General features: G+C 56.3%; 1 protein-coding gene across 1 annotated transcript in view; it reads right to left on the bottom strand.

Annotated features, from left to right (window-relative positions):
- The window catches only part of CPEB3 (cytoplasmic polyadenylation element binding protein 3), a 144,374-nt gene extending 125,846 nt beyond the window's left edge, over positions 1–18,528 (bottom strand). The window contains exon 1 of the mRNA XM_029059668.2: positions 18,487–18,528. The gene's annotated coding sequence lies outside the window, so the exon portion shown is untranslated. The remainder of the gene's footprint in view (positions 1–18,486) is intronic.
- Between the last annotated feature and the right edge of the window lie 5,353 nt (positions 18,529–23,881).

Raw genomic sequence — 23,881 nt, 5'->3', positions numbered from 1 at the left:
GCAAACGTCCACGCAGATCACAGCTCGCAGGCCGTTCTTCACAGACACGGGCCGCGTCCGGGGCCGGCCAAGTCCGATTCCGGCCTTTAAGGCCACGACCGAGGAGTGGTCCTCTCTGATCCTCACATAATGGGAAGAGAACGGCAGCTTTCGCTCCAAAATGCCAAATCACACTGTTGATTGTTCCCAGGGCTCAAACTTAGGCTGCATTCATCAGTCAAACAAAATTGCCATTGTCAGAAACTCTCTCTCTGCCTAAGTCTCGCTTACCTGTTTGTTTTTTTAGTTTGATGTCCCTTTTCATTTCCTCCCGGCCTCCTGCTGCTGTTTGCTAATTATACATAGGATTAAGGAGGCAGCCCACTTATCCACCTTGATTACTCACGTGTTATCTAACGAAGTATATTTGTCCGGCCAAGATCCTTTCAATATAATGCCACCTTTTGTACAACGGCCAGAATGAATTTTGAAAAATATTATTCTCGAATCATACTCATGGCACTCGTTAAGCGCCTAACAGACATCAGGCACTGATCTAAGCGACGGTGAAGACGCAGGTTATTCAGATGGGACAAGGTCCCTGCTTTCCTGGGGCTCGCAGTATGAAAGAGAGCAGGTACTGAATCCCCATTTGACAGTGGGAAGAAAATCGAGGCCCGGAGAAGTGAAGTGACTTGTTTCAACTCTATTAAGCGTTTTCGGAGTGCCAGGTTCTGTACTTGGTGCTGGGGAAGATACAGGCTACAACTCTCGGCACGGTTCATGCCCCACGTGGAGCTCACGCTCTGAATCCCCATTTTACAGACGGGGCAACCGAGGCAGAGAAGTTAAGTGTCTTGCCCACGGTCACACGGCGGACGAGCGGCAGGGCCTGGATTAGAAGGCAGGTCATCCGACTCCACCGGGCCCCGCTGCGTCAAGCAAGTCAGCGCAAGGAAAACCTAAGAAGCTCAGGGCTCGACGAGTCCCGAAGCAAGCCCACCGTTCAGGAGCCGTGGCTGTCGTCGGGGCACGTGACCATCCGCCTACGGTCACACACACCCCGGGGAAGAAGAAGTGGCTTCCCGGGAACCAGCCTCCCGCCCGATCCATTCCCTGTTGCCTCAGAATAAAAAAGGAAATATCGCCCTGCTCCCAGCCTACCTGCTTTTCTAGGTTGCTCAGGAACGAGAATGTGTTTGCTCCTTAAAATAGAAATTAGCGAACAGCAAATAGAGCCATTTGCCAAACTCCGACAAGCTATCCGGCTCAGACTGTACCGATCTTCGTCTGCAGCCTACTTCCCTCTGCGATCCAGATCGTTTTACCCCAGTATGGTTCTACCCAGCCCCCCACGCCTCAAAAATCTCCAACGGTTCCCCACTCCTCTCTGCACCGGGCACTCCAAATTCCTGACCACTGGATTTGCGGCACTCAACTTTCCCTCTTAACGGCTCTCTTCTCTCCCGACCCAGCGGCCCGCATCCTCCGCTCCTCTCAAAGCTAACTTACTCCGCCTCGTTCTCAACTCTCCTCCCCGGCTCACTCCTTCCTCCCGCCCGAAACTCCCTGCCTTTCAAATCCGCCTGACCTCAGCTCTCCCCGTCTTCAAAGGCCTCCTCAAAACCGACCACCTCCAAGAAGGAGACGCTGATTAAACTCCGAAACCTCACCCATCCCGACAGCTATCCACGCCTTCGCACTTGAACGTGTACATCTATCCTTCCGCATTTCGGCTATCAACGGGGGTAGCGTTTGAGAATGACTCGGTTCCCATTTTGCCACAGCGCTTTTGTCCCTATCTGGAATCTATTTATGTATATTGATGTCTGTCTTCCCCTCTAAACCGGAAGCTCAATGTGGGTAGGAACGTGTCTGTTTATGGCTGGAGTGCTCTCTCCCAAACAAGCGCTTAGAACAGTGCTTTGCGCATGGTAAGCGCTCAAGAAATACGATTGGATGAACCAGGTCCCCCTCGATAGACTGCAAGGACAGGGCCCATGCCTCTTACTCAACCGTCCTCTCCCAAGTGCTCAGTACAGTGCTGAGCACCCCCATTAGGAGATCAATAAATACAATCGAGGGTCAATAAATACAGCTGACTTGTTGACATTGGTAGCTTGAATGAGTGATTCCTCTAGACCGTGACTCGCTCTGGGCAGGGAATGTGTCTGTCTGTTGTTGTACCGCACTCTCCCAAGCGCTTCGAACTGTGCTTTGCACACAGTAAGCGCCCAGTGAATGCCAGTCCCACCAGGATACTTAACTACAGCAAGGAGCCACACTTCTCTCAACCAAGCCCAGATTGATTGAAAACTTCCCAAAGTCAGACACTGGATCTGTTCTCGAAAGACTAACTCTCTGGCCTTGAGGGTTTCGCGCAACATGCTGCACCCAGGAAGCGCCCGATAAATACCACCGATGGACCGAGAGGCCTGGCACTGTGGATCACGACCGCGCGGCAGGGCCGCCTTGTTGGAAACGGCAGGCAAGCTGAAGGGCGTCTTCTTTCTCACCTTCCAACTTCTCCGTGAAACTCGGGGATACTGAACTCCGCCATCCGTCCACCCGGAGAACCCAGAGCTTTCTCCGCTCCAAGGCCCGGCGCTCACCGGTCTGGAGGAGAAACCTTCAGGCTTCCGTCTGATTCCTCCCGCCCCGGCCAAGAAGAAGCCAACGCTCCCTGTTCAGGTTGGCCTATTATCGCCAGTAATCGATCCCCAGCTGGGCATCTGCCAAGGAGGCTGAGGTTATATGATCTAAATAGCAGAAACATTCAGACCTGTTCTCCTTAACTCCCAAGGAGCCCTTCACTTGTCGTTGAAAAAACCTGTTTTTAGCCAATTACGAGCACACCTCCTGGACCTCTCAGCTTCCTTAGAAACAACGGATGACCCCCATCTTCAGAAAACATTAACAGGCCCTGGCTTCACTTACCCTGCCCTCCTCCTATCTCTCTAACCGCTCATTCTCAGGCTCTGCGGCGGACTCCTCCTCTGTCTCCCACGCTCTAACATTGGGGTTCCCTCAAGGCTCATTTCTGGGTCCCCTTCTATAGTCCATTTCCAACCGCGTCCTTGGAGAATTTATTGGCTCCCAAGACTTCAACTACCACCTTTATGGGGATGATTTCCACATCTACAGCATCTCCGGCCCCCTCCGCAGTCTCACATTTCCTCCTCCTCTCGGGATCTCTCTATCTGGATGTCCCACCGACACCTCAAACTACACAGGACACCTCCTTATCTTACACCTCCTTATCTTCCCATCCAGACCCGGTCTTTTCCCATCACTGTAGACAACGCCACTGTCCTCCCTATCTCACAAACCCCTAACCTCGGCCTTGTCCTCGACTTAACTCTCTCGTTCAACCCGCCTCTTTAATCCGTCACCAAATCCCGTCGAGTCTACCTTCACGACATCGCTAAAATCCGCCCTTTCCTCTCCATCCCAACTGCTACTAGGCTGAGCCAAGCACTCCTCCTAGCCTGCCTACTGCATCTGGTTCCTTCTGTCTCTTCCCAAGTCAGTCCGTTCTTCATAATGCTGCCCAAATCATAGTTCAAAAAAAAAAAAAAGATCGGTCCACACCTCCCTGCTCCTCAAGAACCCCTAGTAGTTGTCCATCCACCTCTGCATTCAACGAAAGCTCCTTACCTTTGGCTTTAAAGCCATCGATCACCTCGCCCCATCCTACCTTACCTCACCGATTTCCTACTCCCCAGCAAGCCCGGCTGGTTCCTCTACCGCCAGCTTGCTCACTGTACCTCGATCTCATCTACCTCGCCGCCGACCCCTTTCCCGCATCCTCCCTCTGGCCCGGAACTCTCTCCCCGTCCAGATAAGACCAGACCGCCACTCTCCCCAACCCTCAACGCCTCAACAACATCACATCTCCCATCACATCACATCGATTAGACTGTAAGCCCGTCAAACGGCAGGGACTGTCTCTATCTGTTGCCGACTCGTTCATTCCAAGCGCTTAGTACAGTGCTCTGCACATAGTAAGAGCTCAATAAATACTATTGAATGAATCTCCCCCAAGAGACCTCCCCGATTAAGTTCTCTTCTCCTCGACTCCCTCTCCCTTCTGCTCTGTCTACGCACTTGGATCTGTTCCCTTGAAGTACTTGATAGTCACCCCACCCTCAGGCCCCCAGCACTGATGAACACATCCATGATCTATTTATATTAACGTCTACCTCTTCCTCTAGACCGCAAGCCCGCTGCGGGTGGGAGACGAACGTGCCAACCGATTCTGCCGTTCTCTCTCGGGCGCTTACGCAGGGTTCTGCGCAAAGCAGGTGCTCAGTCAACGCCGCTGATTGATTGACACCTCAGGTTAGAGTCACCCCGCAATACGCGCTACCTGACGACGCAGCCTGCGCCGCTTGAAACCCCATCTTCGACCCCATGCAGAAGCCCGGTTCGAGATCAGCACGCGAGCTGAGCAGATCACTCCATACGCGGGCTGAGAGTAAGCCACCGACAGTAAGTGGATTTTGGCAAAAGTTCTTGGGTCAGATTTTCAGGGAGCGGAAATCGTCGTCGAAACCCGGGAGACGACCTGAGAAATAGACGACGCCAGATACTGGCGATTGAACTGCATTTCACTCCGAGGAATCACTGTCCAATGAGGTCCTCGGTGAATTTTGACCACCACCTCTATCACTGCTTGACACCGAGGGAGGTGGAAGAGAAATCGTGGTTCTCCCTCACCAGCTAATTGATCTTCAAAGTAGCAGCTGAACTTATAAAAATGATTCAATCAATACCGTTTTACTGAGGACCTGGTGCGAGCGGATTAACCGTCCAAGCACTTGAGTACGGCAGAGGCAGAAGATGACGATTCCTGCCCACCATGGCTCACAATCAGAGGGGAGAGATGGGCAAAATAATTACGAGATAAGGGGAAGAAGTGGTCGGAGAGAGTGTACTGAACAGAAATACGACAAGAAACTGCGTGTGCTTAGGTGCTGTGGTGACTCAGAAGCCCTGAGGTGACAGCAGGAAGGAGAGGATCTGGGAAAAGATAATAATGTGGGGCAAATTCTCCTTCAGGAGGAGAGATCTGGTGGGGGAAAGGCTTGGAAGATGGGAAGAGCTACGGTCTGGCGGAGCTGAGGCAGGAGGAAGGGCATGAGCCAGGAATGGGAGGGTCAAGAACGAGGCACGTGAGAGGAGCGTGCAAGAGATGGACAGCGCAAGCTGGAGGAGCAGGAGGAGGAGAAGAGAGTGGATAGTTGAGAGAGAGTGATAATAATAATAATAACGAGGGTATTTAAGTGCTTACTCTGTGCCGAGCACCATGCTAAGCGCTACTACTAGCTGATGGGAGTGCCACAAGGATGATGCCAGGAGTTTCTGCTCGATGTGGAGAGGAACGCACAGGCCTGGGAGTCAGGGGTCGTGGGTTCTAATCCCGGCTCCGCCACTTGTCAGCTGTGTGACTTTGGGTCAGTCATTTCACTTCTCTGGGCCTCAGTTCCCTCATCTGTCAAACGGGGACAAAGACCGTGAGCCCCACGTGGGCTCACCTGATCTTGCATCCTCCCCGGCGCTTAGAACAGTGCTTGGCATCTAGTAAGCGCTTAACAAATACCATTATTATGATTATTAATGGCCAAGCATTTTTGAGGAGTGGGGCAGCACGTGGAGAACGGCATTTTAGAAAAAGCAACACAGTAAAGTCCGGACTAGAAAGGGGAGAGGCTGGAGGCAGAAAGGCGAGCCAAGAGGAGAGTGCAGGAGTCGATCGATCGTAGTTTTTGAGCGCTTACCGTGTGCAGAGCACTGAACTGAGCACTTGGGAGAGTATAACACAACAGCAGAGGCATTGCCCGCCCACACCGAGCTTAGAGTATGGAGGGAGAGACGGGAATTAATGTAAACAAAGAAGTTACGGCTACGTACATAAACGCTGTGGGGCGGGGGTGGTGAAGAAAGGGTGACGCAGAAGGGAGAGGGAAAAGAGGAAAGGCGGGCTCAGTCAGGGAAGGCTTCTTGGAGGAGGTGGGCCTTCAGTAAGGCTTTGAAGTGGGGGGAGAGTTAAGGAGGGTGTCCCAGGCCAGAGGCAGGATGCAGGTGCGAGGTCGGCAGCGAGATTGGAATATACTGAGCACTTGGACCTGGGTGACGACCGCTGGGACGGAGAGAAGGGGGCAGATCCCACACGTGGTGTGTCCGAAAACCGACAGGACCTTAGCCACAGATTGAATGTGAGCACTGAGAGATCACGGAATCAAGAACGTGCAAGCCCCACGAAGAACAGAGAAGCAGCGTGGCCTAGTGGAAAGAGCCCGGGCTTGGGAGTCAGAGGTCGTGGGTTCTGATCTTGGCTCCGCCACTTTTCGGCTGGGTGACCAGTCACTTGACTTCTCTGGGCCTCTGTTCCCTCATCTGTCAAATGGGGATGAAAACTGTGAGCCCCACGTGGGACAACCTGGTTACCTTGTATTTACCCCAGCGCTTAGAATAGTGCTTGGCACATAGAAAGGACCTAATAAATACCATTATTAACAAGGCCTGTGTCATCGGACTGCATAATAATAATAATGATGATGGTATTTGTTAAGCGCTTACTACGTGCAGAGCACTGTTCTAAGCGCTGGGGTAGATACAGGGTCATCAGATTGTCCCATGTGGGGCTCACAGTTTTAAATCCCCATTTTTACAGATGAGGTAACTGAGACACAGAGAAGTTAAGTGACTTGACCAAGGTCACACACCAGACAAGTGGCAGAGCCGGGATTAGAACCCACACCCTCTGACTCCCAAGCCCGGGCTCTTTCCACTAAGCCACGCTGCTTCTCTGTACCCACCCCAGCACTTAGAGCTCGGTACATAGTTAGGGCTTAATTATCACAATCATTATTATTCTTGTTCTTATTAGTAGTAATAGTAAAATGGCAGATTTCAGAAAGAGGTGGTCTTCTCAAGCCTAACACAGAAGTGGAGGACCGAATCTGGGAAGGAAGATGGGGAATTCAGTGGTTTACATATTGAAGGTGACCCTCACGCCGAGGAGTTCGAATGCTCAGAGATGTTCAGAAGGAGTCTGCCTCCTACAAGAGGTTTCATGAAGAAAAGAAGGTGTATTGGACAAATTCTACATTAAAGTTGAAAAGCTCAGTACCCCTGGCAGCAAAACAAGCTCTTCTACAAACACTCGGGAAGCAGGGTGGCTAAGTGGAGAGAGCATGGGCCCGGAAGTCAGAGAACCCGGGTCCTGATCCCGGCTCCGCCACTTCCCTCTCGTGTGACCATGGGCAAGTCACTTCACTGCTCTGTGCCTCGGTTTCCTCACTGTAAAATGGAGGTTGACTACCTACCCTCCCTCCTTCTTAGTTGGTGAGACAGGGAACGCTCGGGACTTCATTATTCACTCATTCAATCGTATTTAGAACAGTATAGTATTTATTGAGCACTTACTATGTGCAGAGCACTGTACTAAGCTCTTGGAATGTACAATTCGGCAACAGATAGAGACCACCCCTGCCCATTGACGGGCTTTCATTATCTTGTACTTATTCTGGCACCTAGTAATCAATCGTGTCTATTGAGTATCTTCTGTCTGTCCCAAGTGCTTTTCATTCATTCATTCAATCGTATTTATTGAGCACTTATTATGTGCGGAGCACTGTACTAAGCGCTTGGAGCGTACAGTTCGGGCAGCAGATAGATAATCCCTGCCCAATTACGGGCTCACAGTCTTGGTAGGGTACAATACAATAGAGTTGGTAGAAACGATCCCTGTCCACAGTTAATTTACAGTCTAGTACAGAATTGAACAAATACCGTCGTTATTCTTCAGGCATCCTTCAAGTCCCCACTCCGTGACGGCACGCCTGGATTCGCTTTTAAAAAGATTAAACAGTCATTAAACTGCCGGTAATCGGCAAGGAGCACGATGCCGCCTTTCAAAAATCTGTTACCGATTTGTACATTCCAAGCGCTTAGTACAGTGCTCTGCACATAGTGAGTGCTCAATAAATACTATTGAATGAATGAAAAGAAATGCGCTCCCTAGAGCTAGATTTTCTAAGGGAATTGGGAGAGGTGGTCCTCCCCTCCCACACCCATGAATTCTGCTGCTTAGAGCCATCCAAAAATGGGGAAGAATCATGTTTTTCCTTCCACGGTATTAGGAAGAGAGCATTAATGATGTCAAGCAGTTGGGGTTTGGGGTCGGGGGGCGTGGGTAAATTAGAACAAGATCTCAGTTCAATCAGTGAAGACGTGAAACCGAAAAAACCTTTAAAAAATGTATTTTTCCATGGCTTCTTAACCCCCGCCCGTCGAAGATCTTACTCTACCAAAACTCACCCCGCTAGTCGTAAGGAGAGAAAAAGATTAGATATTTAGGCAGTCGTAAGAATCTCCTAACTAGTAACTTTCCAAATCTTGTTTTCCTGATTTCCCCTCCAGAACCTGCCGCCAATGTCATCAGGAAATCAAACCCAGGTGGGTGAAAGACGAATTTACACATGAAAAACACAACCTCTCTTTCACCATTTAGGAGGGACCTCAGACAAAGCAGAAACCAGCAAAGTGACTTTTATCTGTCCAGGCTTATGCGGAGGGCCCTGTACTAATGCACGGTTGAAATCCTCAAGCGGGGGTCCCTAATCTAATCTAGACAAAAGCATCTGGAGGGCATGTCGTTTCTCACTAGAATGGCGCTGATGAAGATTCTAGCAAGCTGTTTCGGAGGAGGGGTTTAACGGAGCCAGCTTCCCAGCACAAACCCAGACTCGGGGAGAGCTGAGTTTGCCCAGGAAGAACCACATAATGTTTGACCCCTGGAACCTTTTAAGAAAAATCTGTAAACACTGTAACTTTTATCTCCCTCCGCCCCCAACACCTCCCTCCTACAAATTAAGCGTTTAGACATCTGGATAACCCATACATTTGTCCAGAAATGCAAAAAACAGTGACCTCGGAAGAGTGGCAGAATGAATTAAGTCTCTGTACTCATATGGTATTTGAATCATCTTCACCTTTTCTAACGACTCTCGCACCAGACGAGACCATCTTACAGCCGTCCCTACGGTCTATTAGGACTTAGTTGCAAGCATCTCAGGGATGGGGTGACGGGCAAGACCACCCAGTGGAGACCCGGCAGTCCCTCCAATAGGTAAGGCACAAAGCCGGCTCTAGGCCGCGATCAGCGAGGGCAGAGGAAGATTTCGGCTGGCGGGTCTTTAGCTTTAACCGATATTCACTCCGCCCTCGATCCCACAGCACTGACCTACGTGGCCATAATTTATTTTTCTTCTATGTCCGTCACCCGCCTCTAGACGGTAAGCCCCTTGAGGGCAGGGAACGTGTCTGTCGACTCCGTTATGCAGCACTCTCCCGAGGGTAACCGTGTTACTCCACAGACAGCAACCGCTCAAATGCAACCGATGCGTCCATTAACGCTTAGATGATGATGCTGTTGGTATTTGTTAAGCGCTTACTATGTGCAGAGCACTGTCCTAAGCAGTGGGGTAGATACAGGGTAATCAGGTTGTCCCACGTGAGGCTCACAGTCAATCCCCATTTTACAGATGAGGTAACTGAGGCACAGAGAGTGAAGTGACTTGCCCACAGTCCCACAGCTGACACGTGGCAGAGCGGGGAATCGAACCCATGACCTCTGACTCCGAAGCCCAGGCTCTTTCCATTGAGCCACGCTGCTTAGATGTTGGGGTAATTTCAATCCTCAGCAGATTTAAAGCACCTGACTTTATAGAAATGAAGCCGGTGCCTCACCAGGATCCGAATTCAGGGGCCCTGGCGCACACTTACGGATTTGACTCCTCGGGTTCCAAACACTTCACCCAGGGGCAGAAGCTGGGTCTTGGGCCTAGGAAAAGTAGTGCTTGAGGAGTGTGGTGGTGTGACGGGGACGGGGACGAGGGAGGAGGAGAATGAGATTTTCCTGACGATAAACCGATTCTGCACCACCGTATGATAGTCTTCTTTATGAGATGCTAAAGACGTAGGGGGAGCAGCGGGAATAGCGGGAAGCTAGTTCATTCATTCTCTCATTCGATCGTATTTATGGAGCGTTTACGGTGTGCCGAACACTGTACTGAGCGCTTGGAGAGGACAATTCGGCAACAGAGAGAGACGGCCCCTACCCGACGACGGGCTCACGGTCTACAAGGGGGAGAGAGACAACCAAACAAAACCAGTAGGCAGGCAAACGAGAACTAGACGGTACGATAGGGAACACGTCCATCAACTCTGTTATCCTGTACTCTCCCAGGCGCTGAGTAGAGTGCTCCGTATAGACTAAGCCCTCGATAAATACCAACGATTGATTGATTGTTACCGAAAAGTACAGCCCGAGAGAGGGCATTTCGGTACCTATTTATGTCATTCCTTGTGCTCTTTCAAGTCGCACGTCCCAAAGCAACCGAGACGGCGTCCCGCGGGCAGAGAAGGTGCCCGACGTGGGCTGGGGATGACGGGATCTTTCAGCGTGTCCGTAATTAATACAGCTCGGAGTTGGATTCTACGGTGTTAAGGCTGTGACCGAACTCTATTTACCCAGCCAGGAAAAGCCCCAGGTTTAGGACGATATGTGCCCCCTGAAATCTCTCCTTCCCAAAATCGCTGAAAGGCGCCAAGCGGTTCCGGATTCGCCGCTTCTCCGTCGGGGCTGCGGCGGGGTTTCTGTAGGCTACCGTCGTACGTCACTGTCCCTGAACTATTCCTGGAGCACTGTGGCTTTTCTCGGCCTTCGTTACTTAGCCCATACGACGTCACGACAGTCTGGAAATAAGGTCTGTCGGCGTGTATTTCCCAAGTGGTTTGGACCGTCCCTCACCCCACGGCGCCGTAGTTTCAGAACCGGGATGACATTACCCATCAGATAAAGCCAAGTCTCCCGCTCCCAATCTAGGTCAGATTATCTTCATTACAACAGGAAACACCAGACCGATTTATGGCCTTTTTAAAGGGATGGTAATGTATAGTAATTAGATAAAACCCGCCTCAAGTTTTCTCATTTAAAACAGCCCAAGCGGCATATTTTAAAGTCGCATCCCTCATGTTTTCCTTTGGGCTGTTCCCTCCCCCCGCCCCGAGCCGCCACCACACCGAAAAAAGGCCACGGAGACATCGACTTCCTGATCTGGGTCTAAAAGAAGCTTTATGACCTTCTAAATTAACATGAGGGACAGATTCTTCTCTACCGTTTGCCAAAGCTAAAGTGGGCATTTTGCGTGCATGTATATTTAAAGAGGCTATTTAGTGCCCTCAGTCGATGCAGAAAAGGAACAAAGAGGACAAAGGAGGAACGAGGGAGCAGAGGGTGGATGGGACTGGGCGATATAAACGGAAAAGGTGCGGTAAAGAGCCACGCAGGCCCGAATAGCTCCGCGGGAGCACAGCGGGGACTCCGAACGACCATCCCAGCGGGGGACGGCGATGAACCCAAGTTTGAAATCAGCCCCGCAGCTCTCTGACCAGGGATCGCAAGCCCGGCAAATCGAAGGAGGTCTCCGATGGCGATTTTCCGTCTAGAAGGCTCGACGACGCTCTCTCCTCGGGCCCGGCCCTCGGTTTGGACGCGGTGGGTTCGGCCCCCGAGACGAGGGGTGCGGGCAGCCCGGGGAGACCGTCGCTGCCTCCCAGTGTAGCCCCGGCCTCGCCAACCTCCGGAACGATGGGAGAACTGGACCGGGGCGGTCTGGCCTACGACCTCAACCGCAGGCGCTTCTCGACGAACCCTTCGCACTTCCAAATCTCTTTAAAGTACTAAAATGCTTCGATTCCCAGTGGGGAGCCAATAACGGCAGGGACCGCCAGCCCACCTTGCGCTTTCTTTAAAACACGCTCTGTGGCAACCTTTGCTCAAATCATTTTTCAGGAATGCTTTGACCTTTACACTCCTCCTCCTCCTAATTACTTACACTACACAATAACCTGAATTTTGGCAATTCTCCTAACGAGGCATCACTCTCAACCAGACACAGAAATCTCCTACTACGACGCTCTCCTTTTAGCCATTCGCGCTCCCGAATTTTAACGCCAGGATATCTCCGCTTCCCCCCAAATCCCCCCTTTTCTCCTGCGTGCGTGCCGACCGGCTGTGGGCGGTGTATACGTGAGTCTTCCACTCAATCCAGGGTATTTATCGAGCACTTACTGGGCGCAGAGCACCGTACTAGGGGCTTGGGACAGTACAAAAGAGTCAGCAGGCACGGGCACCGTGCGTCTAATACACACCGCCGCTGTATTTTCGCAGCCAAGTTATCCCTCAAAATAAATTTAACCTCCAAGCAGATGGTCCAAGCAACCGCTGCCGGTGCGGAGAAAAAACACCCAAAGAGCTTGCATCTGACTGTTCGATTAGGTTTGCTCCAGTGCCTTGGACTCAGGAAAGCAGTAGACAGAAAGTTTTTGGTTTGGTGGCGGGGGGCGGGGGCGGACGGGACGGGGAGCGGTCCGATAGGGATGACAGTCACGTGCACGACGTAGTCACGTTCAAATCTGTGGGCTTCTAGTTTCAAGGATCTGGCTCCTGGTCCCCGCAGTGGAAGCCGTAATTTCTCGTGGGACAAACGCTTAATTATATTTACTACTAATAATAATGGCATTTGTTAAGCGCTCACTATGTGCAGAGCACTGTTTTAAGCGCTAGGGGTGGGTACGAGGTGATCGGGTTGTCCCACATGGGGCTCGCCGTCTCAATCCCCATTTTCCAGAGGAGGTGACCGAGGCCCAGAGAATAATAATAATAATAATGTTGGTATTTGTTAAGCGCTTACTATGTGCAGAGCGCTGTTCTGAGCGCTGGGGTAGGCACAGGGGAATCAGCTTGTCCCACGTGGGGCTCACGGTCTTAATCCCCATTTTACAGATGAGGTAACCGAGGCCCAGAGAAGCAAAGTGACTTGCCCAAAGTCACACGGCTGCCAAGTGGCGGAGCCGGGATTAGAACCCATGACCTCGGACTCCCAAGCCCGGGCCCTGGCCACCGAGCCACGCCGCTTCTCCTCCCGTTGGGGTCGACTTCTCGGACTTGGAGAATGCATTCCTGCGCTTCAGACGATCTCCCACGAGGCGTCCATCACCGCTGTTTAGTGAGCACTTACTGGGTGGAAAACACTGTACTAAGCACTTGGGAGAGCTGGCTTAGCGTCCTGTTGCTCGACATACTCGTCCCGGACTCGATTCAGAGCACCGACCGGGATCGTCCGTACCTCCCACTCACACGCCGACTCTGACCAGTTTTCATCAGGGAAACCGAGTGAACGACACGGTCCGCATAAAAAAATAATAATTTTTAAAAAAAGGCCTAAGGGGAGAGGCTAGAAAAGACTCGAGTCTTCCAGCGGTCAGAAAAGGGGCCGCTCGGATTTGCGGCAGACTCTCGGGTGGCCCGCTGATGGGTCCTCGGGGTCTTTCGCTTGTGCCCTTTCCGGCTTTTGACTTCTTCACTACCCCGGGTACCTCCCCGCTGAGGAAGAGGGAGAAGGGGAGGGGGTAGGGAAAGTCGGGTCTCCGGACACAGTCGGTAGCCGTTACCGACTCCGTGAGACGGTCTGGGGGGAAGCGGAGTCTTGGTGACCCGTCTCGAGCGAACCCGAATGCAACTCCAGGCCGGGTTGGAGATTTGACATTTTAATGGGACAGGGGTGGCTTCCTCTGGCCGCCGCCTGCCGGCCTAAAGAGTGGTCCCGTTTGGCCTGGACATCTTGGCTTTGGGTTGAGACCGGAAGGACGGTCCCATTCTTGGACGACTCCCAGGTTCGAGGACCACGGAGAGGTAAACCTGGCCTGGTCACCCAAAGGGGGGCTTCCGTCCCGAGACGGAGCCGGCGCCCGGGGCCTGAAAAAAAAAGAGCGAAACGAGCCCCCCGCCCCCGGTGTGGCCTAGGGCGGGGGAGGGAAAGAGCAGAGGCCCGGGAGTCAGAGAACCCGTCCTCTAATAATGATGATGTTGGTATTTGTTCAGCGCTTACTAGGTGCAGAGCACTGTTCTAAGCGCTGGGGAAGACACAAGGGAATCAGGTTGTCCCACGTGGGGCTCACAGTCTTCATCCCCCTTTTCCAGATGAGGTCACCGAGGCCCAGAGAAGTGAAGTGACTCGCCCACAGTCACCCGGCTGACAAGCGGCAGAGCCGGGATTCGAACCCACGATCTCTGACTCCAAAGCCCGGGCTCTTTCCACTGAGCCACGCCGCTCCCAGCTCCACCCTGCTGGGCGACCTCGGGCGAGTCGCTTCGGAGCGCCACGGGCCGGGGGGGGGTCAGAGGTCGTGGGTTCCAACGCCGGCTCCGCCGCTCCCCGGCTCTGCGACTCTGGGCAGGTGGCTTCACCTCTCTGCGCCTCGGTCCCCTCCTCGGTCAAAGGGGGACGAAGACTGGGAAGCCCCACGGGGGACCACCAGATTACCCCGTGTCTTTTTCCCCCTAAAGAAAGCTGCACGCCCCCTCCCTTTTTTCCTCTCCAAGAAAGCTGCCTGTCCCCCTTTTTTCCCCTCCAAGAAAGCTTCCTGCCCCGCCTTTTCCCCCTAAGGAAAGCTGCATGTCCCCCCTTTTTTCCCCATAAAGTTGCTTGCCCCCCCATTTTTCCCCCTAAAGAAGGCTGCATGCCCCCCCACCCTTTTCCCCCTAAAGAAAGCTGCATGTCCCCCCTTTTTCCCCTCAAAGAAAGCTGCCTGCCCCCCACTTCTCTTCCTCTCCAAGAAAGCTTCCTGCCCCCCGCCTTCTCCCTAAAGAAAGCTGCATGTCCCCCCTTTTTTCCCCATAAAGTTGCTTGCCCCCCCATTTTTCCCCCTAAAGAAGGCTGCATGCCCTCCCTTTTCCCCCTAAAGAAAGCTGCATGTCCCCCCTTTTTCCCCTCAAAGAAAGCTGCCTGGCCCCCCCAATCTTCCTCTCCAAGAAAGCTTCCTGCCCCCCGCCTTCTCCCTGAAGAAAGCTGCATGTCCCCCCTTTACCTCGCGTCCACCCCAGGGCTCGGCACCTAGTAAGCGCTTAAACCAGCCCCGTCATCCATCAGTATTATTGTCATCGTTTTCCGGGCCTCGGTTCCCTCACCTGGAAAACGACCTCTTCTCCCTCCTGCTCAGACCGCGAGCCCCGGCGGGACCCGCCGATCCGGCAGCTCAGTACGGGGCGCGACACAAGCGGCGCTCCACGCCCCAATTGCGACGCGTCGTGAGCCCGGAGCCTCCGCGTCCCGGGGCCCAGGGGGTCGCAGGGGGTCGGGGTCCGCCGGCGGCGGCGGCGGCGAGATCTAGGGGGGCCCCGAGCGGGGCCGGACGCACCCTCGCCCCAAACGGAAAGGACGGCACCGGGGTTCGAGGCTCCTCCTTTCGGGTCCCACTCTAGAAGCGGGGCGGAGGGGAGCAGGGATGTCAGAGGCCCAGGAGGAATATTCGAGAGCCCGTCGGGGCGCTCCAGACAGCTCTCGCTCCTCTTCCTCCTCCTCCTCCCTCCCCTGCGGAGAGGGACCCTTCCGTGGCTCAGTGGAAGAGGGCCTGGGCTTCGGAGTCAGAGGTCATGAGTTGGACTCCCGGCCCTGCCGCTCGTCAGCTGTGTGACCGTGGGCGAGTCACTTCACTTCTCCGGGCCTCAGTGACTTCATCGGTAAAATGGGGACTGACCGTGAGCCCCACGTGGGACAACCTGATGACCCCGTCTCTACCCCAGCGCTTAGAACAGCGCTCTGCACACAGTGAGCGCTTAACAAATGCCAACGTGATCCTTATTATGATCATTCTCCGATGGCTGAAACTCCAAACTGGCCCAGCGGAAGAGTGGGAGTCGTCTCCCTCCCTCCCTCCCTGGATGGCTCAGTCACCTCAAAGACCCTCCAACCCCAGGCCCGTCCGATTCCAACCCCTCCGGGCCCTCCGCGGAGCTCCAGCAGCTCCCGCCGGGGTCGTCCTCCTCGCTCAGGGCAACCCCGCTCCAGCTCCTTAACCGTCTCGAAACCCCTCGGTCTGGGGTTGGGTTGGGTGTTCTCCCCTCTCCTTCCGTTTAGAACCGCGGGCCTAAATGAGCCGCGGGGTCTGGATCTGAAGGAGAGAGAAAAATCCGCCCTCACCCACGGCCCCCTCCCCACCCCTTCTCGGTCACGGGACGAAGGATCGGGTCGCGAGAGCGCGACGGAGGATGCTCTCCTCCCTCCTCCGCTCGGATCCGGGTCCGACGGGCCCCTCGCCGCCCACCCCCTCGGCCGGGCGCTCAACGCCCGGGGCCTGGTTTTCCACCCGAGCCGGAGGGGCTGGAATCTTCCTCCAGTCTCGAATGTTGTAATCGATCCGCCCCGCGCGTCCGGCCCCGGCCGTCTTAAATAACAAAACCGGCGAAGGACGCTGCGGCTTTAAATATTTCAGCACCAGCTAGCAAATAGACTCCATTGCAATATGGCTCTGAAGGTCGTGTCCTATTGTCTCTTTTCTCTGCAAATATATCAGAGGGCTTCGGGGGCTCCGTTTTAGATAATGACAGATGGCTCCCCGTCCCTGCCCGCCGGCCCCCACCAGAATCTCCCCCCACCCCCCCTCCGCCCCAGGGCTCCAGTTTCTCCGGCCCCTCGCGGGCCCAATTTTTGCCCCGGCGGCAACCTGCGCGACGCCCCCGCGGCGTCTTCGGCGTCTGACCCGTCGTGTTGTGCTCGGCACGTCGTGGGGGGCCGGATACATCTGGGGGGGGGGGGGGGGGGGGGGGGGTCGGAAGTGCCCGGGGGGTGAGGGGAAACGGGGTCAGAGGGCAGAAATCCAGTCCTCCGGGGGAATGGGGCGGGCACCGGCCGCCCGGCCCGCCCCGACGCCTTTTTTCCGCCTGGGGTTTCCAAAGGACGTTTTCTCTCTCAGCATGCGGCAGGGAAAAATAATCCAGGTTCGAAGGGAGGGGGAAGAAGGGGCGGTGGGGGCGGAAAGAACCCCCCCAGGAGCCCGGGGCTCCGCCGGGCGGGGACTCTGGACCGGTCCGGGATGGGGACGAGGGGGGTCACCGGGGTGACGGCGTGGCTCGGGTGGCAGAGAGCCCGGGCCGGGCGGTCGCGGGACGCGGGTTCTAATCCCGCCTCTGCCCCCGGCCGGCCGGGTGACCTTGGGCCAGCAGCTTCGCTTCTCCGGGCCTCGGTCATCTCATCTGTCAAACGGGGGGGTGGGGGTGAAGACGGGCGAGTCCCACGTGGGACAACCCACCGACCTTGTCTCTTCCCCCACCGCTTAGAATGGTGCTGGGCACACAGTAAGCGCTTCACAAACACCGCGACGATAATAATAAAAAGAAGAATGGGGGTTGGGGGGGGGGAGATGTGCAGCTTCCTTGGAGGGGAAGAGAAGGGGGTTATGCAGCTTGCTGGTGGGGGGGCAGGGAGCTTTCTTTAGGGGGGAAAAAGGGGGGGAGCAGCTTTCTACAGGGGGAAAAACGGGGGGGACATGCAGCTTTCTTTAGGGGGAAAGAAGGGGGGCAGGAAGGTTTCTTGGAGGGGAAGGGAAGGGGGGCAATGCAGCTTTCTTTAGGGGGAAAAAAGGGGTGAGATGCAGCTTTCTTTAGGGGGAAACAAGGGGGGCAGGAAGGTTTCTTTAGTGGGAAAGGTGGGGGGGGGAAGCAACTTTATGGGGAAAAAAGGGAGGCAAACAGCTTTCTTTAGGGGGAAAGGAGGGGGTAGGGAGGTTTTTTGGAGAGGAAGAGATGGGGGGCAGGCAGCTTTCTTTAGGGGGAAGAAAGGGGGGACATGCAGCTTTCTTTAGGCGGAAAGGAGTGGGGTCAGGCAGCTTCCTTGGAGGAGAGGAGAAGAGGGGTCAGGCAGCTTTCTATAGGGGGAAAAGGGGGGGGCAGGAAGGTTTCTTGGAGGAGAAGAGAAGGGGGGCAGGCAGCTTTATTTAGGGGGAAAAAAGGGGGGGCCGGCAGCTTTCTATAGGGGTAAAGAAGGGGGGGGCAGGAAGGTTTCTTGGAGAGGAAGAGAAGGGGGGGCAGGCAGCTTTATTTAGGGGGAAAAGAGGGGGGGCAGGAAGGTTTCTTGGAGGAGAAGAGAAGGGGGGCAGGCAGCTTTATTTAGGGGGAAAAGAGGGGGGCCGGGCAGCTTTCTATAGGGGGAAAAAGGGGGGGCCGGCAGCTTTCTATAGGGGCAAAGAAGGGGGGGGAAGGAAGGTTTCTTGGAGGGGAAGAGAAGGGGGGCGTGTAGCTTTCTTTAGGGGGAAAAAAGGGGGGACATGCAGCTTTCTTGGAGAGGAAGAGAAGGGGGGACATGCAGCTTTCTTTATGAGGAAAAAAAGGGGGTACATGCAGCTTTCTTTAGGGGGAAAGAAGGGGGGCAGGAAGCTCTCTTGGAGAGGAAGAGAAGGGGGGGGGGCAGGCAGCTTTCTGGGAGGGGATAAAGGGGGGACATGCAGCTTTCTTTGGGGGGGGGGAAGGGGGGGACATGCAGCGTTCCTGAGGGGGAAAGGAGGGGGGGGTCGGGCAGCTTTCTTTAGGGGGGAAAAGGGGGGGTGCAGCCTTCTTGGGGAGGGGAGGGGAGGGCGTCGGGGCTCGTGTCGGGCTTGTACCTGGAAGGGCAGCAGGCCGGCGGTGGCGGAGGCGGAGGCGGAGGCGGAGGCGGAGGCGGAGGCGGGGTCGTGCGCGGGTCCCGGGTCGTCGGGCCAGGTCTTGGGGGCGAGGCCGGCGGGCCTGGGGGGCGGCTTGGGCGGGGCGATGACCCCGCCGGCGAAGGCCTTCTTCAGCGGGGACGGCGGCGGCGGCGGCGGCCGGCGGGGCTCCCGCACGCCCCAGCCGCTCCAGCCGGAGGCCTGCGCGGAGGAGGCGGCGGCGGCGGCGGCGGGCGGGGCGGGCTTGGCGGGCGCGGGGCCGAAGGGCCGGGGCGGGAACGGGAGCGGGCCGCGGCCGGGCTGCGGCGAGAAGGCGGCGGCGGCGGCGGCGGCGGCGGCGGCGGCGGGGCCCAGCAGCGGCGGCTGCAGGTTGGGGAAGAGCAGCGCCCCGTTCACCGGGAAGAAGGCGTCGTCCGCCCACGGGGCCGCCAAGGCGGGCGGCTCGGGGGGCTGCGGGAAGCCCGGCAGCGGCGGCGGACCCGGAGGCGGCGGCGGAGGAGGAGGAGGAGGAGGAGGAGGCGGGTCGGGCTGCATCCCGGAGGGCTCCTCGGCGGCGGCGGCGGGCGGCTCCGGCTGGGCCGGCGGGCGCTGCGGGCTGGGCTCCATGAGCAGCGCGGCCTGCATGGCCCCCGCCCGCCGCCCGCCCGTCCCTCCCTCCCTTCGTCCGCCCGCACGCTCCCGGCGCGTCCTTCCCCAAGGTGAGAGCCCCGCCCCGCCCCCGGACACGCCCATCGACAGCCACGACCAATCACCGGCGTCCGCTCCGCCCCCGGACACGCCCATCGACGCAGACCACGCCCCCCCCGGACACGCCCGTCAAATCTCCCGACCGATCGGAGGCGCCCGCTCCGCCCCGCCCCCGGACACGCCCATCGACGTCTCCCGACCAATCACCGGCGCTCGCTCCGCCCCCGGACACGCCCATCGACGTCTCCCGACCAATCACCGGCGCTCGCTCCGCCCCCGGACACGCCCATCGACGCAGACCACGCCCCCCAGGACACGCCCGTCAAATCCCCGATCGATCGGCGACGCCCGCTCCGCCCCCGGACACGCCCATTAAGACCCCACGGACCAATCGGCGGTGGCCGCCCCGCCCCTGGCCACGCCCATCGACGTCTCCCGACCAATCACCGGCGCTCGCTCCGCCCCCGGACACGCCCATCGACGCAGACCACGCCCTTCGGACACGCCCGTCGAATCCCCCGACCGATCGGCGGCGCCCGCCCCCGGACACGCCCATCGAGACCCCACGGGCCAATCAGCGGTGCCCTCCCCGCCCCTGGCCACGCCCATCGACGTCTCCCGACCAATCACCGGCGTCCGCTCCGAGCCCGGACACGCCTAGCGACGCAGACCACGCCCCCGGACACGCCCGTCAAATCCCCCGACCAATCGGATGCGCCCGCTCCGCCCCGGGCACGCCCACCCGAGCCGGACCCCCCCGGACACGCCCATCGGGCCCCAAGGACCAATCGGCGGCGCCTGTTCCGTCCAGAACGCGCCCATGGAGCTCCCCGGACCAATCACCGGCGCCCGCTCCGCCCCAGGACACGCCCACCGACGCAGACCACGCCCCCCGGACACGCCCATCGAATCCTCCGACTGATCGGTGGTGCCCCTTCCGTCCCGGACACGCCCATCGGGGGCCCCAGGACCAATCAGCGTTGTCCGCTCCGCCCCCGGACACGCCCGCCAAGGCAGACCACGCCCCCTGGGGGGGCAGCTCCGCCCCCGGACACGCCCATTAGGACCCCACGGACCAAGCGGCGGCGCCCACTCCGCCGCCGGACACGCCCATCGAGGTTTCCCGACCAATCGGCGGCGCCCGTTCCGCCCCCGGACACGCCCAGGTGCCTCAGGACCAATCACCGTTGCCCGCTCCACCCGCCTCCGCCGACACGCCCCTCGACGCCCCCGGACCAATCGGAGGCGCCCGCTCCGCCTCCCGACCAATCGGCGACGCCCACCGACGCAGACCACGCCCCCGGGACACGCCCATCACATCCCCCGACCAATCGGCGGCGCCCGCTCCGCCCCCGGACACGCCCCCCAGAGCCAGACCGCGCCCCCTGGAGGCGGAGGCGAGCGGGCTCGACCGCTCGGACACGCCCTCAACGCCTCCCGGACCAATCAGCGGCGCCCGTTCCGCCCCCGGGCACGCCCATCGACGTCTCCCGACCAATCAGCGGCGCCCGCTGGGCCCCGGGACCCGCCCATCCAAGCCCCCGAACCAATCGGCGGCGCCCCAGCGCTTAGACCCGAGCTGAGCACCTAGAAAGCGCTGAACCAGAGCTGTCATTATTCCTATGCGGGTCACAGGGATTTGGCAGGGGTCATAGGATCATCATCATAATCATCATAATATTAATGAGGGTATTTAACAATAATAATAATAATACCGATTATTATTATAAAGATAGATACAAAGTCCTGAGGTTCTCCCACTGTCACAGCCTCCATCCCCATTTGACAGATGAGGTCACTGAGGCCCAGAGAATCATAATAATGATGTTGGTATTTGTTAAGCGCTTACTATGTGCAGAGCGCTGTTCTAAGTGTTGGGGGAGATCCAGGGGAATCGGGTTGTCCCCCGTGAGGCTCACAGGCTAACAAATACCAACATTATTATCATTATTATGATTCTCTGGGCCTCCGTTCCCTCATCTGGAAAATGGGGATAAAGACCGTGAGCCCCACGTGGGACCCGCTGACGACCTCCTATCTCCCCCGGAGCTTAGAACAGTGCCGAGGCGCATAGTAAGCGCTCCAAGCGCTTAGGACAGTGCTCTGCACATAGTAAGCGCTCAATAAATACTACTGAATGAATGAATGAGCGAATACCGTCGTTATTATTATCCCGGCTCTGTCGCTTGTCGGCTGGGTGACCTCGGGTAAGTCGCTTAACTTCTGCGTGCCTCAGTTTCCCCACCTGTCAAATGGAGATTAAAACCGTGAGCCCCACGTGGGACCAACCGATCGCCTTGTACCCACCCCCAGCGCTTAGAACAGTGCTTCGCACATAGTAAGCGCTTAACAAATACCACCATTCGTTCATTCACCTCGGGCGAGTCGCTTAACTTCTGCGTGCCTCAGTTTCCCCACCTGTCAAATGGAGATTAAAACCGTGAGCCCCACGTGGGACCAACCGATCGCCTTGTACCCACCCCCAGCGCTTAGAACAGTGCTTCGCACATAGTAAGCGCTTAACAAATACCACCATTCATTCATTCACCTCGGGCGAGTCGCTTAACTTCTGCGTGCCTCAGTTTCCCCACCCGTCAAATGGGGATTGAAACCGTGAGCCCCACGTGGGACAACCTGATCGTTTTGTACTCCCCCCCAGCGCTTAGAACAGTGCTTTGCACATAGTAAGCGCTTAACAAATACCACCATTCCTTCATTCTCTGTGCCTCAGTTATCTCATCTGTAAAATGGGGATGAAAACTGTGAGCCCCACCCCCCCCGTGGGAACATCTGATTACCTTGTATCTACCCCAGCGTTTAGAACAGTGTTCCACACAGAGTAAGCGCTTAACGAATGCCATAATTATTATTATTATGTGCCAAGCACTGCTCTAAACGCTGGGGTAGATACAAGGTAGTCGGGTTGTCCCACGTGGGGCTCACAGTTTTCATCCCCATTTTACAGATGAGGGAACTGAGGCACGGGGAAGGGAAGTGACCGGCCCAAAGTCACCCAGCTGACAAGCGACGGAGCCGGGATAATAATATTAATGATGACGGTATCTGGTAGGTACTTACTATGTGCTAAGCACTGCTCTAAGCGCTGGGAGAGATGCAGGGTCATCAGGTCGGCCCCCGTGGGGCTCCCCGTCTTCAACCCCATCTGACAGATGAGGAAACTGAGGCACAGAGAAGTGAAGGGACTGGCCCAGAGTCACCCAGCCGACATGGGGCGGAGCCAAGATAATAATGATAATTATGATGATGATGAGGGTATCTGTTAAGCGCTTACCATGTGCCAAGCACTGTTCTAGGTGCTGGGGGAGCCAAGATAATGATGATAATAATAATAATAATAATGAGGGTATAATGATAATTATATAATAATGAGGGATAATAATAATAAAGAGGGTATCTGTTGAGCGCTTACCATGTGCCAAGCACTGTCCTAAGCGCTGGGGGGAGACAAGATCATCATAATAATAATAATAATGGTATCTGTTAAGCACTTACCATGTGCCAAGCACTGTTCTTAGTGCTGGGGGAGCCAAGATGATGATGACGATGATGATGATGATAATAATAATAATAATGAGGGTATAATAATAATTATATAATAATGAGGGATAATAATAATAAAGAGGGTATCTGTTGAGCGCTTACCATGTGCCAAGCACTGTCCTAAGCGCTGGGGGAGCCAAGATCATCATCATAATAATAATGATGATGAGGGTATGTGTTAAGCGCTTACCATGTGCCAAGCACTGTTCTAAGTGCTGGGGGAGCCAAGATAACGATGATAATAATGATGATGATAATAATAATAATGATAATAATAATGAGGAGGATATCTGTTAAACGCTTGCCATGTGCCAAGCACTGCCCTAAGCCCGTCCAAGGGCAGGGCCCGTCTCTATCTGTTGCCGACTTGTTCATTCCCAGCGCTTAGTCCAGTGCCCTGCACCTAGTAAGCGCTCAATAAATACTATTGAATGAATGAATGAATGAATGAATGAATGAATGAATGGGGGCGCCCTAAAGCAGTGGGGTTGCCCCACGTGGGACTCCCAGTGGTCACTGAGGCCCCGAGAAATGACGCGCGGGCCCAAGGTGACGCCGCAGACGAGTGGCGAGGGCGGGATTGGAACCCACCACCGCCCGACGTCCAGGCCCGGGCTCCCTCGGCGGGCGGGGCGGCCGGACTACGACTCCCAGCCTGCCCCGGGGCGGGGGGGAGGGACTACAGATCCCAGCCTGCCTCGGGGCGCGGCGGCGGGATTACTAATCTCAGTGTGGCCAGGGAGGCGGGGGAGGGACTCCAAATCCCAGCGTGCCCCGGGCTCGGGACTCCAAATCCCAGCGTGCCCCGGGGCGCGGAGGCGGCGGGATTACTAATCTCAGTGTGGCCCGAGGGGCGGGGGAGAGACTCCAAATCCCATCGTGCCCCGGGGCGCGGAGGCGGCGGGATTACTGATCTCAGCGTGGCTCGGGAGGCGGGGGAGGGACTCCAAATCCCAGCGTGCCCCGGGGCGCGACTCCAAATCCCAGCCTGCCCCGGGGCGCGGTGGCGGCGGGATTACCAATCTCCGCGCGTCTGGGACTCCAAATCCCAGCGTGCCCCGGGCGCGGCGGCGGACTACAATTCCCAGCAGGCGGCGGGCGCTCTTAC

The sequence above is a fragment of the Ornithorhynchus anatinus genome, chromosome 3 (assembly GCF_004115215.2).
Source record: "Ornithorhynchus anatinus isolate Pmale09 chromosome 3, mOrnAna1.pri.v4, whole genome shotgun sequence".
Lineage (NCBI taxonomy): Eukaryota > Metazoa > Chordata > Mammalia > Monotremata > Ornithorhynchidae > Ornithorhynchus > Ornithorhynchus anatinus.
Note: the sequence above shows the minus strand (reverse complement) of the source record. Positions and strands in the feature narration are given on the sequence as shown.